Source organism: Diabrotica virgifera, chromosome 10 (assembly GCF_917563875.1).
Source record: "Diabrotica virgifera virgifera chromosome 10, PGI_DIABVI_V3a".
Lineage (NCBI taxonomy): Eukaryota > Metazoa > Arthropoda > Insecta > Coleoptera > Chrysomelidae > Diabrotica > Diabrotica virgifera.
Window position 1 is genome coordinate 129,403,845 of NC_065452.1, and position 18,056 is coordinate 129,421,900.

An 18,056-nucleotide genomic window follows, 5' to 3' on the forward strand; every position below is an offset into this window, starting at 1 on the left:
ATAACGGGAAAACAATGCATATTATAACACTTACTAAATACTTGTCAAAGTACTTAATAATACCTACCAAATGAGCTCCAGAATAAGTTGATAACATCAAAACTTATACTCCAAAACTGTTTACAAAAAAATGTTATTTTTTTTAATAACTCTGTTAGTTTTTACGATATCAAGCACATCCAACTATTTGAAAGGTAATTTCAAGAGCTATAAAACTGTATTTTATTCTTTCAAATACTTTAATTTTTAGGATAATAGGTTAAGGGACTCCAGTTACATTGTTCTCACAGTAAAATTTAGGCCTAAACGTTTCTATCTTGGTTATTTTGATTCATACAGAAATCAAAAGACAAGTAAAATCTTTGCTAATAAAAAACTAAAATTTCGTTCTTCATCATTTTTTACGTGTATCGAGTATTGTTAGTTATTATCAAAAGCAAATAATTTACAAAAATATGAAAAATTTTGATTTCTTTAAATCATATATATGCATATTTTTTAAAAACATTTATTCTAAATCGGTCAAAATGTTTAAGATCATTACTTATTATGCTAAAGTAAAGAAGGTCTTATAGGGATTACTAAAGATTTTAATTTTTATGGAAATGGCGTTGGTTTTATTTTTCACTTTTTTCTAAAAAATTCGAAAGGGTCCTATTATTTTCATGTACACTTGCTTAGTTTTGCTGATATCAACTTCGGTGTCATTTAATAGGTATTTCTGAATACTTTGACAAATAATGTATATTAAGTATATTTTATAAAATGCATCGTTTTCCTGTTAATTAGGCTTGAATAATTAGATTTGAGTAGGTACTCGCCGAAAAAAAAATACATTCAATTACCTATAACTCACTTTGAACTAATAATAAAAGGTTTTTCAAAGCTTTAATTTTGGTAATGATAACTTTTTTTGTAAAATCTTACAATTTTTAAGTGGTTAACGAAAAACCGCTTAAAAACATGCATTTTTTTCACGAAAAATTAAAATCTTTGATCTTTAATAACTCAAAAAGTATTGATCTATTTTAATAACTTTATATAACAAATTCTGCTTATAATTTGTCCTTCTATCGATTTGTGGAGTTATTTTTAATAAAATAATTTTCACCCCCGAGAGGGGGCGGTATCCACCCTCAGAGTAAAGGCTCAAGGTGGCACCATGTCATATCACCTTTGTTTCTTGAGGTATCCTCTAACCATTCACCAATTTTCGTGAAAATCGATGAAGGTTCACCGAAATTGAAGGTAGTATGTAGTTGATTTTTACCTTCAGTGACTGCACTATACAAAAGAAATTGCAATTTAATGATCTAAATGCGCGAAACTTGGAAGCTCATAAATTATTAAACGATATGTAGTCGCCAATAATTCATTTTAAGTACAACTCTCTCTTAAGCTGGGAAGATGGGGGGTGGTTCTCTTGCGAAGGGGTTGTAGCTCAATAATCGAAATGCGCGTGATTTGAGAGTTTATTCTTAGAATATAATAGGGATTATTTCCGCGATACCATATATTTTAATTTTTTTTTTTCAGCATGATTCTCTTAAGTTAAATCAATTAAAGAGTTGTTCGGGGGGTGAAGGGGATGAGCTCAAAAATCGAAACTATATCATTTCAAGAGCTCATAAATAGCTCGTAATTCTGCCGCAAAGATCGATTTAATATCCCTATTTTTAAGTAGTGGGGGGCTGAGTCAGCCCCCCTCCCCCCACTAAAATATTAAATTCCTGCTCAGTGCAACGAGCTCAAAATTTTTAATTTGCGGAATATGAAAGCTCATAAATAGCTCATAAATCAGCGCTATTTGTTTTTCAATTTTTGCAAGTGGGGGGGGCAGCTCAACAGGAGGTGTTCCACAAGGCAGTGTGTTGGGTCCGGTCGTATACCGATTACAGTTGCCACCTTTACTGATGATGATATGGCTATCCAAGCAGTAGAGACGACTAGTGAAGAGGCGACCAACAAGGTCCAAATAGCAGTTAACCAAATCCATAAATACGAGTAGACACAAAAGTAGAGAATCAGACTGAATTAAGCTAAATCTGTTCATGTTACTTTTATCAACAGAAAAATGTATACAATGTATCTAATATATTAGCTATAATCAACAATATTAAAGTACCATATGCATATACTGCCAAGTATTTTGGTAAGTATAACACTAATCAATTTAAGCTACTTTAAAAAATATTTTGTATAATCAATTAATATTATTAATCTATTTCAGTCTGCTTGGATTATGTTATAAATTCGTATTGATCTTAATTCTTATCATTTTTACAGGAAAATGACATTGACATCTGTTTATCTTGTTTTTGTGATTAGGGTATGCGATTTCGGCTACAACACCGCGTATCTATGATAATAAATTCTTATCTTATCGCATTAATTTTCATTTCTTCTTATTTACTTTCAATATTATAATGGTTCTAAAAAAAGGTTTTTAAAAATTGTTTTGATGTTTTTCTTAATAGCTTTTTTGTAACTTAATTATCAGGAAAACTAAAAGTTTCGCGTACATATAAAATAGATTAAATACTATATATAGTGTGCAAACCAATAAATTAAATACTACAGCCTTAGCCAAGTTTTCTATAGAAAATGGCAATGCTTTTGACTTTGAAACTGTACAGATTTTGGAAAAAGAACAGAACTACAACAAATGACGTACCTATGTAGAAGATGATTCACATAAATAAAGATCAAAATTGTATCAATAACAAGACTGATATCAAGGATCTCTCCAATATATATCACAATGTTATAAATTAATTTGTTTTACACGTGCCCCATATACTTTAAATACGACCCTAAACGGCTGCATTTTTAAAATACCATATGTACCATATCTTCATACTACCCTAAAACTTACAACTAAAATTCTACAAGAACTAATAAATCAGAGGATAAGTTTAGCAGACGAACAACAGGGTTTTCGTACTGGAAGATCGTGTACAGATGCAATATTTGTCATAAAGCAAATTACTGAGAAATCACTAGAGTATTAATAGACCAGCATTTCTATGTCTAATTGACTTGAAGAAAGCATTTGATAGAGTAAGACTCAAAGATGTAATTCATCTTCTGTATAATAGAGAAGTCCCCCTAGATATAAAAAACATTGAAAACATCTTCAATGGTTTCCAAAACAACAAAATGGAAGTCAGAATAGATGGACAACTTACGGAACCTATAGACCAGTGGATCTCAAAGGGTCGCCAAAGATTTTGAAGGCGATCGCGATTCACGGAAAAAATACAAATACAGAAAAAACATTGATTAATCAAATGAACAGAAAGGATTTAAAGAAATTTCCATCGTTGAAAAAAAAGGGTAACCGCTAATTTGAATTATGTTTATTACGAGACGGAGCTGCAAGCACATAGCGAGTTTAAAAGACGCTTCGCTGATTTTAAAATCTGTCAATGTTACAATATCTGTCAGTTTTAAACTGACAGATATTGTAACATTCGTGTCTAATCCATTTTCTTGTGAAGACGTAGAAAAAATTACCACAGAAATATTCATTACTTTCAACATGGAGATCATTTCCGCCCAAACTGAGGTACTGAAAATAATTTCGCATGTACCTACACCGTAAGTCCAGAGCGACCGATACGACATGTTGGTCTTATCGTCTGACAACTATCCATCTTTGAAGCAAGTAGCTCTGGATCTTACAGTTTGGATCAACGTACTTGTGTGAGCCTGCATTTTCCCAAATGAAAGTAGTGAAATCAAAGTCTTACGAACATCTCTCATCATGCTTGCATTTGGCCCTCGGTAATTACTTACCATCATAATAAAAACTTGGGATAGATCATGGATCAACATACAAATAAAGTTAAGATGAAAAACATAACCTTAATTATAACTCCCTGTAGTTACAACTTCTTTATCAAATAGAATTATGCAATAAAAATTTTTATTTTCAAATTTTTTTTACTAGCAGTCGATCGCTGGACGCTTGCAGCTTATGTGGTAGATCCCACGCAGTACAAGTCTGAGCACAACTGCTATAGACATATAGGCAGCGGAATAAGACAGGGACTAATTGAGCCCTATGCTCTTCAATGTAATCATGAATGAAAAATAATCAAAAGCGTCAACCAAGGAAGAGGATAGAGAATGGAAAACAAATAAGTAAACATACTCTGTTTTACGCAGACGATGCAATACTGATAGCCCAAGATGAAGCTAGTCTACAAAGATTAGTCCACAGATTCAGTGGCGTAACAAACTCCGTCGGGCCCCCCCCCCCGCAGAATTGGAAATGGGGCCCCCTTTAAAAAATTATTAAATGCGACATGTGTAACAAATACCTATATTTGTTAGAGCCCAGTAAATCAACGTAAAATATGGCGATACCGTGTAATTTTCAGTATCACCACCGAAGTGGTCAACTCAAGACTTTTCGAGTAATTTATGAGTAAAAATGTTTATTGTTCAACAAAAAAACCACGTTTTTTGGCGTCGCAAATAGCTCAAAGAGTAAGTATTCGATCGAAAAGAATATTGTTAGCAAAAATGTATCAAGCTTATAAAAACAATGAAATAAAAATGAAATCTATCGACTCAGTAAAAGAAAACTTGTATATCATGAAAAGTTTTTCTTATTCGTCAAATTCCAAATCGAATATTTCAACGTGAAATAACCAAAAAATGAAATACTGTTCAGGGAAACTCATTAGAACTTCAGTGTTTAAAAGAAGCTTTATTTTTTACAAAAGTTTCTATAATCAAAACTAAGCCATTAACCTCAAAATACAGTTAATCCCATTTTTGGTAAAAAATTGTGAAAATCTCCCCCTATTTAGCACCCCAAATGAAACTAATCATTATCGCCTTACAAATTACCTAACTTTTTTATACGACCTGTAAGTTTCACCGGTTCAAAGTGCTTATTTTTAAAAGGGTTCTAATTGAAGGGCTTGAACGAGTCACTAATCACGAGTATATGCAAATTTTAAACAGCCATATCTTAACCAATTTTTGTCTTACAGAAAAACAAAATAAAGCCAAAATATTTATATAAGCAAGACCTACCTACATTGCTTTGCTCTTTGACGAATTTAAAGAAAAGGCATTTTTCCAAAAAAAAACTTTTAAATTTTTTCAAAAATAAGAACTTCGAACCGGTCAAACATACAGATCATATAAAGAATAAATATTTAAAGTAAATGGTAAAGCGCTAATGATAAATTTTATTTGGGGTGCCACATAGGGGCAGATTTTCACTATTTTTTTTTTACCAAAAAAGGGGTTAACTTTATTTTGAGCGTAACTCGTATAGTTTTGGTGCTAGAAACTTTTATAAAAAATTAAAATAAAGCTTTTTTTTTGAAACATTTAAAAAAGTTTTAAGAGTTTTTCCCGAAAATTGCTTCATTTTTTGGTTATTTCAGGTTGAAATATTCGATTTGGAATTGGACAAATAAGAATAATTTTTCATGAGCTTCAGCTGTGCTTTTACTGTGTCGATAATAAGTACACCATTTTTATCAATAAGTACACCGTTTTCTGTATCTTATAATCTACATTTTTGCTACAAATATTATTTCGATATCCAATATTTAATTCGATAAATACTTATTTTTGAGTTATTTGCGAAAACCCGTCTGAAAACGTTGTTTTTTTTTGAAAATTAACATTTTCACTGGCACCTGACTTGAAAAGTATTAGCATAGATAAAGAAACTCTATAGAAGAACAAAAGTTGCTTATAATTAGTCAATTTATACATTTCCGGACTTATTTTAAACGTACGTTTTTCACTCCAAGGAGGGGTCTCACCCCCCGAAGTAAAAGCAACCAACGGCATAAATCCAACTTTGAAGTGGAGTGTAACTAGAACCTAAATCCAAATTGTCAAGCAAATACGTCCGTCGTGACGCTAATAATTTCACTCCAAAACTGTCATTTACTGAGCTATTGGTGTATTCATGCATTGTTTATGACGACTTACATTTTTCATCTTTATTGGTATAGAATAAAATAGAACAAAAATTACTAAATGATTACATTAGTATTATTCTATGAGATGAACAACTTTCTTCGTGCACTATCTACTATCAGCGAATATATCTACAATTTTATTAATTCGGATGGAATACTTCATTTTCAATACTGCACTGCTTAAGAAACGTATGTATGCAAATAATATAACAACACATTTTTACATATATTAGACAACAAGATGTGGCCCTTGACATATTGGGGCCCCCGTAAGCTTCATGCTGCGGGGGCCTCTGTACTCCTCTGGATAATTGTATTGAAATACTAAACGTAGGTAAAGATTGAAGAGAAAACCCATTTCTAGATTTAGAAATATTGTTCTAAAATTCGGCAAATTGCAATTCTCAAATCTTTCAATAGTCACCTACAAAGCATTATAGTTTATTGTCGTTACCATAAAATTTCGGTAGGCCGGAAGGGATTAAATTTCTAGATATTATGAGATGATTCACTTGGCAAATACGTCTATTTAGAAATTTACGTTTTTAATTTTAAACACACAACGTAAAATAATATAACAATAACAGATTTTTACATAATATCAGATGACAAGATGGTGCCCCTAAGCGATTGGGGCCCCCCGCAAGCTTCACGCTGCGGGGGCCTCTGTTACGCCCCTGCACAGATTTGATATAAAAGCAAGAGAATTCAATATGCCAATTTCATCTCAAAAAACTAAAACAATAGTAATCAGTAAAGAACCAGTCAGATGTAAATTAGAAATTTATGGTATCAGCATAAACAAGGAATGGATATAAAATACCTTGGAATTACATTGTCAACCTACGGAGACCTGGACAAAGAAGTGAGAAATCAAGTACAAAAAACAAATAGATTGGCAGGATGTCTTAATGACACTATATGGCCAAACCTGGCGAAACCGACATATTAACACTGAGATGAAGTCAAGAATTTATAAAGCTATTGTAAGACCAATATTGACATATGCATCGGAAACAAGACCCGATACAGACACAACACACAAACTACTAGAAACGGCAGATGAATTGTATTGAGATGAATTACAGGAAATACGCTGAGAGATCGAAAGAGGAGTGAAGACATTAGAAGACAATGTAACGTACAGTGTATAAACGAATGGACACTAAATAGAAAAAGAGAATGGAATAACCACATAAGCAGAATGAGGGAGATACGTGTGATCAAAAAAGCAAGAGATAAATCACCAATCAGCAGAAGAAGTATCGGCCTACCGCGCAGAAGATGGAGTGACAACATTCCATAGATATATGAATCCGTTAATGAACAAGCAGAATTGCTTATAAAGGGGAAGAACCAGAAGAAGGAAAGTAAAATGTTAAAAGCTACATACGAAGAAGTAAACTTGGTTGAATGATGGAGAAGGACAACAAATAAACAGTCAGAAACAAGGCCAGGCACGTAGCCAGGAATAGTTCTTGAGGGGGGTCCAAATACAATTCAAATTTTTTGTTAGGTTTATTCCGGTATTGAAAAATATTGAAGGTATTGAAAAAAATATTCAAAATAAATTTTAGATCCATATGCAAAATTTGAAAAAACTATTTTAATATTTTAAAAATTGTAATAACAAGTGTTCAGGGCCCCCGCTACCATATGTGCAAAGTGTGCGATGCACACGGGCGCCGTCCTTTAGGGGCGCCAAAACCCAGGGTCAAAAACTGCAAAAAAACTTGCAAAAAAAAACAAAAATTAATTTTAAAATAAAAGTTGAGAAATTAAATAGTTCAGTTTTACTTTGTTTGGACGACATTAGTCTTTCAAGTCTTTCGAAATATAAAATATAAATGCCACTATAAAAATAACAAATACATACTCCGTAGACAAAACTGTAGATAAGAAATATCTAATAGGTACCTACTATTAATTATAGCTATGCCCTGATTTCGTGCGAAAAGTTATTTTTTTTTTCAAAAAAAATCATTAAAAATTATTTAAGATCGACAATGCGTCAAAAAAGATTATCTGGGAGCAATATTAGCAATTGAACAAGAAATGTTTGTTAAGTATAAATTTTAGCGATGTAATTAATGAATTTGCCACAGCAAAGTCTAGGAAAATACCGCTACTACAATACAATTTTTATTTTTCATTATTGTACCTCTATCATTTTTAACTTTGTAACGAAGTTACCTAGGTATTTTTTATCAGAAGTATCTGCATATTTTTTAAAATATCTAAGTATAATTAGAAAGTAATACTTATACAGGGTGTTTCATTGGGAAACGGAAATACTTTAATGGTGAATAGAGGTCACCAAGGCGGTTCTAGGTATACTAAATTTTTTGCCCTAACGCCCTATATCCGAGTTACAGGGTGTTTTATCGATTTTGCTCATTTCTTTCCTAAGCCATAACTTTAAAACCACCCTGTATATTTTTTTAATATTTGGTACACATATCTCTCGTTAAAAACCCAAACGATCGACATACTAATGACAAGAAAAATCCAGGTCCGTATTAACAAAAAATTATAAAATAATTGTAACCTTAAAACAACACCCTGTATATTGAAATTTTGAAAATCTGTTTGCATATTTGCAAAGAGCACAAAAACTAAGTCTAATAGTTTGCTTCGATTTTTCGGCCAGACAATTTTTTGACTTTAATTTTGAAATTATATTGAATTTTTTTAAGAACTCCACGCTAAAAAGCAGGTATTATTAACTTTTAATTATAAATTATTAAATTTATTGCATAAATACTCATTTTAAAATAAATCCATATTTATTTACCACATTGGAAAGACCCAATTATTAATCAGAAGAAAAATCCAGGTCCGGATTAACAAAAAAACATAAAGTAATTGTAACCTTGAAACAACACCCTGTATATTGACATTTTCAAAAATTGTTTGCACGTCTGAAAAGACCACAAAAATCCGAGTTTATAGATTCACTTTGATTTTTTCTGCACAAATTTATTAACTTTAATTTTGAAATAAATATATTCAAATTTTTAAGAACCCTGAAATTAATAAGCAGGTTTTTAAAACACTTTTATTAATAAATCATTAAAGTTAATGAATAAATAATAATTTTAAAAATAATCAGTTATTGTTTGCAGCATTAGAAGGACTTACTTACTAATCACAAGAAAATACAGGTCCGTATTAACAACAAAATACAAAGTAATTCTGACCTTGAAAAAACACCCTGTATATTGAAATTTTTAAAATACGTTTGCACACCTGAAGAGAGTACGAAAAACTAAGTTTAATGTGCCGTTTTAATTTTTTGTGCAGGCAATTTAATGACATTACTTTTGAAATTATATCGAAATTTTTATTATGAGTTCCCAGAGTTCTTAAAAATTTCGACATAATTTCAAAATTAAATTCATTAAATTGTCTGGCCAAAAAATTGAAGCTAACGAATAAACTTAGGTTTTGTGCTCTTTTTATACCAATGTATAAACGGATTTTGAAAATTTCAATATACAGGGTGTTGTTTCAAGGTTACAATTACTTTATATTGTTTTGTTAATCCGGACCTGGATTTTTGTTGTGATTTGTAAGTGGGTCATTCAAATGTAGTAAAGAAGTAATGATTATTTTTAAAATGGGGATAAATTTAATAATTTATTGTTAAAAGTGCTTTAAGCACTTTTTAAAAATCTGCTTTTTAATTTCAGTGTTCTTAAAATGATCAATATATTTAATTTCAAAATTAAAGTCATTAAATTTCCTTCACGAAAAATTAAAGCAAACCGATAAACTCAGATTTTTGTGGTCTTTTCAAATGTGCAAACAAATTTTGAAAATTTTAATATACAGGGTGTTGTTTCAAGGTTACAATTACTTTATATTGTTTTGTTAATCCGGACCTGGATTTTTCTTGTGATTAATAATTGGGTCGTTCCAATGTGGTAAATAAGTATTGATTAATTTTAAAATAAGTATTTATTCAATAGCTTTAATAATTTATAATTAAAAGTTAATAATACCTTCTTTTTAATGTCAGAGTTCTTAAAAAATTCAATATAATTTTAAAATTAAGGTCCTAAAATTGTCTGGCCAAAAAATTGAAGCCGACGATTAGATTTAATTTTTTGTGCTCTTTTCAGATATGCAAACCGATTTTCAGAATTTCAATATACAGGGTGTTGTTTTAAGGTCACAATTACTTTATAATTTTTTGTTATTCCGGACCTGGATTTTTCTTATGATTAGTATGTCGGTCGTTTGGGTTTTGGATGAGACACATGTGTACCAAATATCAAAAAAATATACAGGGTGGTTCTAAAGTTATGGCTTAGCAAAGAAATTGGTAAAATCGATAAAACACCCTGTAACTCGGTTATAAAAGTCAGTAGGGCAAAAAATGTAGTATACCAAGAACCGCCTTGGTGACCTCTATTCACAATTAAAGTATTTCCGTTTCCCAATGAAACACCCTGTATAATAAAAATTAAAATGTATACCATTTTTATTCAGTTGCAATGCGAAGGCAAAACAATCTTACTTTTCAATTAGAATACGGAGTGCAGTCCAGTCCCTTGAATCGCGATTTTCGGCTCTTATTGGAGCCTTCATCGGAAAGAACGTAGGCACTGTTCTCCATATTTTAACTGATTCGCATCGAGAGGTTTTCCCACCCATTGCAACTGAAATGATGATAGTAGGTGGCTAGCGCCATCTGGCATTGAAAGACGAAGTAGTTTTCAATCCTAATAGTAAATTATTAATATTGAAAATATTAAAAATATTACTAAAAGATTTTTAATATTTTCAATATTAATAATTTACTATTAGGATTGAAAACTACTTCGTCTAATACTTATATGTATATATTAGGCAATATTTTTGTTATAAAAATAGATGTGATTTTTAGTTCTAGGTTATATTCTATAGTCCGTCTCACCTTGACTTTACAGTATATGGAACATAGGTAATGCAGTCCTTATGAGAGTTTTTAGCGCGGTGATGCCGATTTTATCAAAAATAATTTGTAATCGAACATTAGAGAGATTAAATTAAAACTGTTTTAGAAAGGCAATCTACACTTTTAGGATTCATATGCGTCATAACTATAGTTTATCAAATAAACTTAAACGCATACGAATCCTAAAATTGTAGATTGTCTTTCTAAAACAGTTTTAATTTAATCTCTCTAATGTTCGATTACAAATTCTTTTTGATAAAATCGGCATCACCGCGCTAAAAACTCTTATAGCGACTGTATTGCCTATGTTCCCTATATTGTAAAGTCAAGGCGGGACGAACTATAGTATTTTATGAATAATTTGTCTGTAGCCCATTAGTTAAGTAAATGCTTTAAAATGGGTGTGAACAAGAATTTATTTAAATTTATTTTGTTATGACATTATTGCTTCATTTTGATATTTTAGTCTAATATGACATCTAAAGTTCAGTTTTTTGCCTTATTTCAAGCACCTATCTATCTATCTTCAAAAAATAATTAAAAAACATAATCCAAAATGCCTTAAAGGGCGCCAAAATCTTTTTTGCACACAGGCGCCAGTAGCCCTTACGGGGGCCCTGCAAGTGTTTACTACTTTACTAAGATATAAAATTTATATGACGACAATCTCACCCTAGGAAAGTAAGTTGTTTTTAATAGCTAATTTCACCATTGTATCTTTAATATCATTTTAGCTTCCCTGATGATGTTGTAGTGACTACTAACGAAATATAGAATTCCTTAGAAAAGAAAGAGTACACCTGGTCTTCTATTCAGCTGTCTACTGAATAATTTTGGGTTATTTGATATATAATCATCATCCAGCCTTCTGCATTCAAAGTTGAACATAGGCCTCCTCTAATATCTTTCAGTTCTGTCGATCTTGGGCTTCCAGCAACCAATTCCCAGCAACTCTTTTGACGTTGTCTGTCCATCGTGTAGGTGGTCTACCTCTACTTCTTCTGTCCGTTCGTGGTCTCCACACTAATTTTTTGGGTCCACCACCGTTCTCCATTCTGGCTACATGACCCGCCCAATTCCACCTCAGCTATGCTATTCGCTCTATGACAACTGTGATGATGATTTGATATCTATATATCTGGCTTTCGACGTTCCAATGAACGGAACAAAGAGCCAATAAACTGAGTCTTTCGTTTCCCATCTTGTTTCTGGGTAAAGTTTTTACTCACTTCATTGTTGAGAACGAAGGTTCTACACTGACCGTTATGACAGGTATAGTCAATAGACAGGTATAGGTATAGTTGCCAAAATTGTAAGGAATTTGTAAATGTTTAGAGAACAAAATCTTAATTACAATGTTTCATTACGTGGAGAACTTCGGTATTTGGTTCCAAAGATTATATTGTATTACAGTTACACCATAACATATTCATATTCAGCTTTTATTGCTGCAAGGGAAGTGTCGCGGGAGTAATAGGCAGCCAAATTTTCTAGCAATTTTGCTTTTTCTGTAGAGGCAAATGCAGGTAAAAGAATTTGAAATTCTGATAGAATATTTTCGTTTTTGCTAAATCTGATTTTTAAATTGGATTTAAGTTGATCCGTACACTGAATAAAAACAGAAATAATCCTAGTAAAAAATAATAATAATTACGTCCACTTTTTTAAAAATGTGGTACAAAAGTCGAGGTAGTTTATGGAGAGGTCCACACCCCATGGACCCCTCCCTTGGCTACGTGCCTGAACAAGGCATAATGAATCTAAACTATATAACCATAAAAGCACAAAGAAAAAAATGTTAAAAGCAGGTGGAAAGAATATAAGAAGTACGATTAATCGACCTATGTGATTTTCTAATTTAAAATATCATTGAAGAAGAGGGATGCAGAATATATAGAAAAATAAAATGTAAGTCGAAAAAACTTGAGTTGTCAAACCATGCACTTACTGACAAACCTTGTATCTTACTAATATACTTACATCAAATCTAAAAATGTTTTACCAAATTCAAGGTCTTCAGTTTTACAATAATAACAGTCGCAAAAATAATAGTTTGGAAAAGACGAAAAGACTTTAAGTATATTTTTTCTATGTTGCGTTTGGATCTTGAGGAGTTTTTCTTCAAGTAGCAATATAAAACTAAAAGAATTACTTACTGAATTTGAGAGCTTTGAAAAACACCTTTTAATGTAATTGTCCACTTATTACTGACTTGGAATCAACATATAAACCTAGTCTTATAACAGTGACCTCTATAACAGGAGGTCATCACAGTGTATATGATATCACTTGTCTTGAGAAAAATTAGATTAATCAGAAAATCGTGTTTTGGATAGATAATTTTTACTAACATTGTTTTTTGCCGTGAATAATAAATACTTAATGGGCCCAATTTTTCCTGGAATTGCTCTGGATGGATTAACGAGAATTTTGGGAATCTCGAATTTACCGATTTTTGTTTGGTTTTATGTTTTGATTTAAAAATATTAACAGTTTTTAGAAGTTTGTGTTGTCGTTGTCGGGATCAGAAGCAGAAGGGATTCAAAACAAAAACAATCTTTATTTTGCTGACATAATATTATTGTTTACTGACGTAATACTTAGTGAGAAATGAGAAAGTAAGCCAACAACATCACTTGCTTGTGCTGGACAATGAAGTAAGAAGCGAAACTAAACCAAAATATCAGAGAGTACCACAACAAATCAGGTGGTGGATGTTAAAAGATAAGAAAGAAGGCCAATTCAGGGCAAAAATAGTAAAAAAATGTGTCGGAATGTAAAAGAATCGCCAGGAAAGAAGTTTGAAAATAAAGAGATCTGGTGATGGTCAAACCAAGTTCAAGAAACAATAAAAGAGAAGAGAAAATTGTATAAACACTGGCAAGCAAATGTCCTGACAAATTAAATACTATTTCACGAAAATAATGTGAAAAAGAGATGAAAAGAGTACTTTGACAGTTTATTAAACGAAGAATTTGACAGAAAAACAGTTGAATTAACGGAGGCAGTAACAGCTATGGTCACCAAAATAACAAACGAGGAAGTGGTTCAAGAAGTTCAAAACATAGCAGTTGGACCAGATGATACTCTTGTGAAAGTGTGGAAGAGACAGGAACAAATTAGCTAACATGTTTGTTTAATAGAATTATGTAAGTGGGACAAATGGCAGATAAATGAAGAAGCAGTAGGTATATTAGTATCTTTAAAAAAAAGGATATATACAACAATATACACAAAACAGGATCATAAAACTTCTTAGTCACACCATGAAAATATGGGAGAGAGTAATAATTGATAGACGGATACGTAAAGAAAACGAAATATCAGATAATCAGTTTAGCTTTATGCAAGGCAGAACTACAACCACAACAGTTGATGGAGAAATACAAGAATAAAGAAACAAACGCTCATTTGGTATCCATTGATCTTGAGAAAGCATATGATAGAGTTCCTCGAAAGATTCTTTGCTGGGCGGTAAAGATTGTGAGAGAATGTATGAGGGAGTATTAGGACTGGTGTGGGACAGACTGATCAATTTCATGTGAAAGTAGGATTGCATCAAGGCTCGGCGCTTATTTAATAATATTTAATCTCATTAGTGTTGGATCAGATAACAGGAAAACTTATCATTTCCTGGAGGTTAATGTATACTGATGGTGCAGTGTTAATAGGAGATAGTGAAAGATTTAGAATAAAAACTGAAACAGTGGAGACAAGCTCTTGAGGAAAAAGGTTTAAAACTTAGCGGGACAAAAACAGAGTTTTTGGAATGTTCTTTTAAAAATGAAGTTATTACTACAAATAAAATTATATCTTTGGATGGTGAAATGATTGTGAAAAGTAATAATTTTAAGTACCTAGGGTCGGTACTACAGAGTAATGGGGAAATAGATAAAGAAGCATGCAGTAGAATTAGGGTTGGATTGATGAAGTGGAAGGAAGAGAATGGCTCACTGTGTGACAAAAAAATTCCAATGAGACTGAAGGAAAAATTATATAAAACAGTCATAAGACCAGTTCAAATGTACGGAACTGAATGTTGGGCAATTAAAAAGAAAGAGGAACAACGAATACACGTAGCGGAAATGAGAAGGCTTAGATGAATGATTGGAGTGATAAAAAAGGATAAAATTAAGAATGAAGATATTAGGAGAAGTCTAGTGGTGGCACCAATTGATGCCAAAATAAGATAGCGTTGGTTAAGATGGTTTGCTCATGTTCAAAGTTGAGAAGCTAATCACCCAATACGACAATGTTTCTAGAAAGAATAGGAGAGGAAGACCAAAGAAGACCTGGGGAAACGCTTAGGCAAGACATGTCGGTAAAGGGGGTTGAGATCGGTATGGCCCAAGATAAAAACTTATGGAAAATGTAATTAGGGAAGCAGACCCCGCAAAGGGATATAGGCAAAGAGAATGATAATGATGATTAGCAATTAGCATTGCTCGCAAAAAGAATGAGATTAAAAAAAGAAGATATAAAATAAAGGTGGCTGTAAAGTCTCAGAACTGAGAGCGTGGAACATGTGGTATATCTCAATAAAAATACGAAGACTAAGATGGGCAGGATATCTAGCAAGATCAAAGTAGAACAATCCTCCTAGACGAATGCTTATGTCGAAACCTGGGGGAAGTAGACAGAGAAGTAGACCAAAACTAGATGGAAGGATGATGTAGACGAAGATGCTAGAAGATGGAAGTATGAGAAAACTTAGATGGAAGGATGGTGTAGACTGTAGATGAAGATACTAGAATAAAAATATATCATGGAAGAATTCTTAGTGAATAAAGGTTTGAGACAAGGATATTATATAACGCTAATAGTATTCATCATCATCATCATCCAACCAATTCACGTCCACTGCTGGACATAGGTCTCCCCAATTGTTTCCAAACTTCACGGTTTTGTGCTGATTGTTGCCAGTTTTTACTAATCCGCCTGATATCATCTGTTCATCGTGTAGGCGGTCTTCCTCTACTGCGTTTATATTCTCTTGGTCTCCATTCCATCAGATTTCGTGTCCATCTTGAATCTTTCAGCCTGGCGACGTGTCCTGCCCAGTTCCATTTGAGTCTGGTGATACGTTCTATAACATCTGCGATACTGATTCTTTGTCTGAGATCTTCATTTCTTATTTTATCCCGTAGGGTTACACCCAGCATGGATCTTTCCTTACGCCCTTGAGCAACCCGCATTTTCGACGCTGTTGCCTTGGTTAGTCAGTGTCTCTGTCTTGTCTTTTCAAACCGATCGGTATACTGCTACTAAATATGTCCAGTGTTCCCAGACCTACTGAAAAATCAGTAGACCTACTGATCTAGATCCTCGTCTACTGATCTACTGATGGCATCCTTAAACCTACTGAAATACTAAAAATTACTAAAATACTCAAAATCATCGTATTTTAATAGAGGGATTCGGTAAATTTAACCAAAAATTGGCTGAATCCACCGATTTTTTGAGGCATCTGGTTGCCTTCCCCCCTAATTCTACTGATTTTTCGGGGCGACGTCTAGTTGTCTATGTATAAACAAACTGATATATTTTTGAGACGACTTGATACTACTGAAATCTACTGATCTTTTGAAGCGACACCTACTGATCATCAAAAAAGTCATCTGGGAACACTGAATATGTCTCTCAGAGCCACGTAGGCTGCCCAAGCAAGAGTTAATCTTCTTTTTATTTAGAATATTTGGTAATCTCTGCCAATTCTAATTTCATGGCCCAAGTAAATGTACTTTTCCACTAGTTCCACTAGTAGTAGTCATTCACATTAAATCTAATAAAATAAATAAAAATACTCACTATGCTTGTACTTGGAATAAAATTGTGAAGCTCAAATTATTATAACAATGACGAACACACACTAGAACCTATACAATCATAAGTTCCCTTCCCTCCCCATTTCAAAGTGAATTTCGTACCTGTTATTAAATAGGCGCTTGGGGTTTCTTGATTGAAAACTATTGCAACCATTCATTTTCCAGGTATATAACTCATTATTGGTAACTTCTACTCACGTTCTACCCCTCAACTGATATATTAAAAAAAAGGTCAAATACACAACGAAAACCAACACAAGATTAAATATTAAGCACGTGAAAATGATCGAATTATACAGGGTGTAACAAAAATACAGGTCATAAATTAAATCACATATTCTGGGACCAAAAATAGTTCGAATGAACCCAACTTACCATAGTACAAATATGCACATACAAAAAGTTACAGCCCTTTGAAGTTACAAAATGAAAATCGATTTTTTCGAATATTTCGAAAACTATTTCAGATGTTTAATTGAAAATGGACATGTGGCATTCTTATGGCAGGAACATCTTAAATAAAAATTATAGTTAAATTTATGCACCCCATAAAAATTTTATGGGTGTTCTGTTCCCTTAAACCCCCCAAACTTTTGTGTACGTTCCAATTAAATTATTTTTGTGGTACCATTAGTTGAACTAAATATTTTTAAAACTTTTTTGCCTCCTAGTATTTTTTCGATAAAGCAGTTTTTATCGAGTTGCAGCTTCTATATTAATATGTTTACATACAAATTTTACGGGGGTTTTGTTCCTTTAAACCCCCCAAATGTTTGTGTACGTTCCAATTAAACTATTACTGCGATACCATTAGTTAACACAGTGTTTTTAAAACTTTTTTGCCTCTTTGTATTTTTCCGATAAGGCATCTTTTATCGAGATGTGGCTTCTTTTTTAATATGGTTCAAAATATACATAAAAATGTAAATCATAAATAAATGTTCATATTAATACTAAGTCTCCATAATCGTACTTAGGTAACCATATACACATATGGGGTGGATGACAAATATTCAAAATATCTCCATATAAACTGATTTTTCGAAAAAGTACTGAGAGGCAAAAAGTTTTTAAAACATTGTCTTTAACTAATGGTACTACAATAATAATTAAATTGGAACGTACACAAAAGTTTGGGGTGGTTTAAAGGAACAAAACCCCCATAAATATTTTTATGGAGTGTCCAAATTTCACTATAATTTTTTCTTAAGATACTACTGCCATAAGAATACCACATGTCCATTTTCAATAAAAAATCTCTAATAGTTTTCGATATATTGGAAAAAATCGAATTTCATTTTGTAACTTCAAAGGGCTGTAACTATTTTTACG

At 32.3% G+C, this 18,056-nt stretch overlaps 1 protein-coding gene across 4 annotated transcripts in view; it reads right to left on the reverse strand.

Moving 5' to 3' along the window:
* LOC114338954 (actin depolymerising venom protein gelsolin 1) overlaps positions 1 to 18,056 on the reverse strand; it is a 175,572-nt gene that overhangs the window by 104,068 nt on the left and 53,448 nt on the right. The window contains exon 1 of one of the 4 annotated variants that reach the window (XM_028289577.2): positions 13,056 to 13,192. The exons of 2 other annotated variants lie outside the window; for them this stretch is intronic. The gene's annotated coding sequence lies outside the window, so the exon portion shown is untranslated. Of the gene's footprint in view, positions 1 to 12,879; positions 13,193 to 18,056 lie in introns of those variants that run through there. One more of the 4 variants, XM_050663652.1, reaches the window with a different exon arrangement.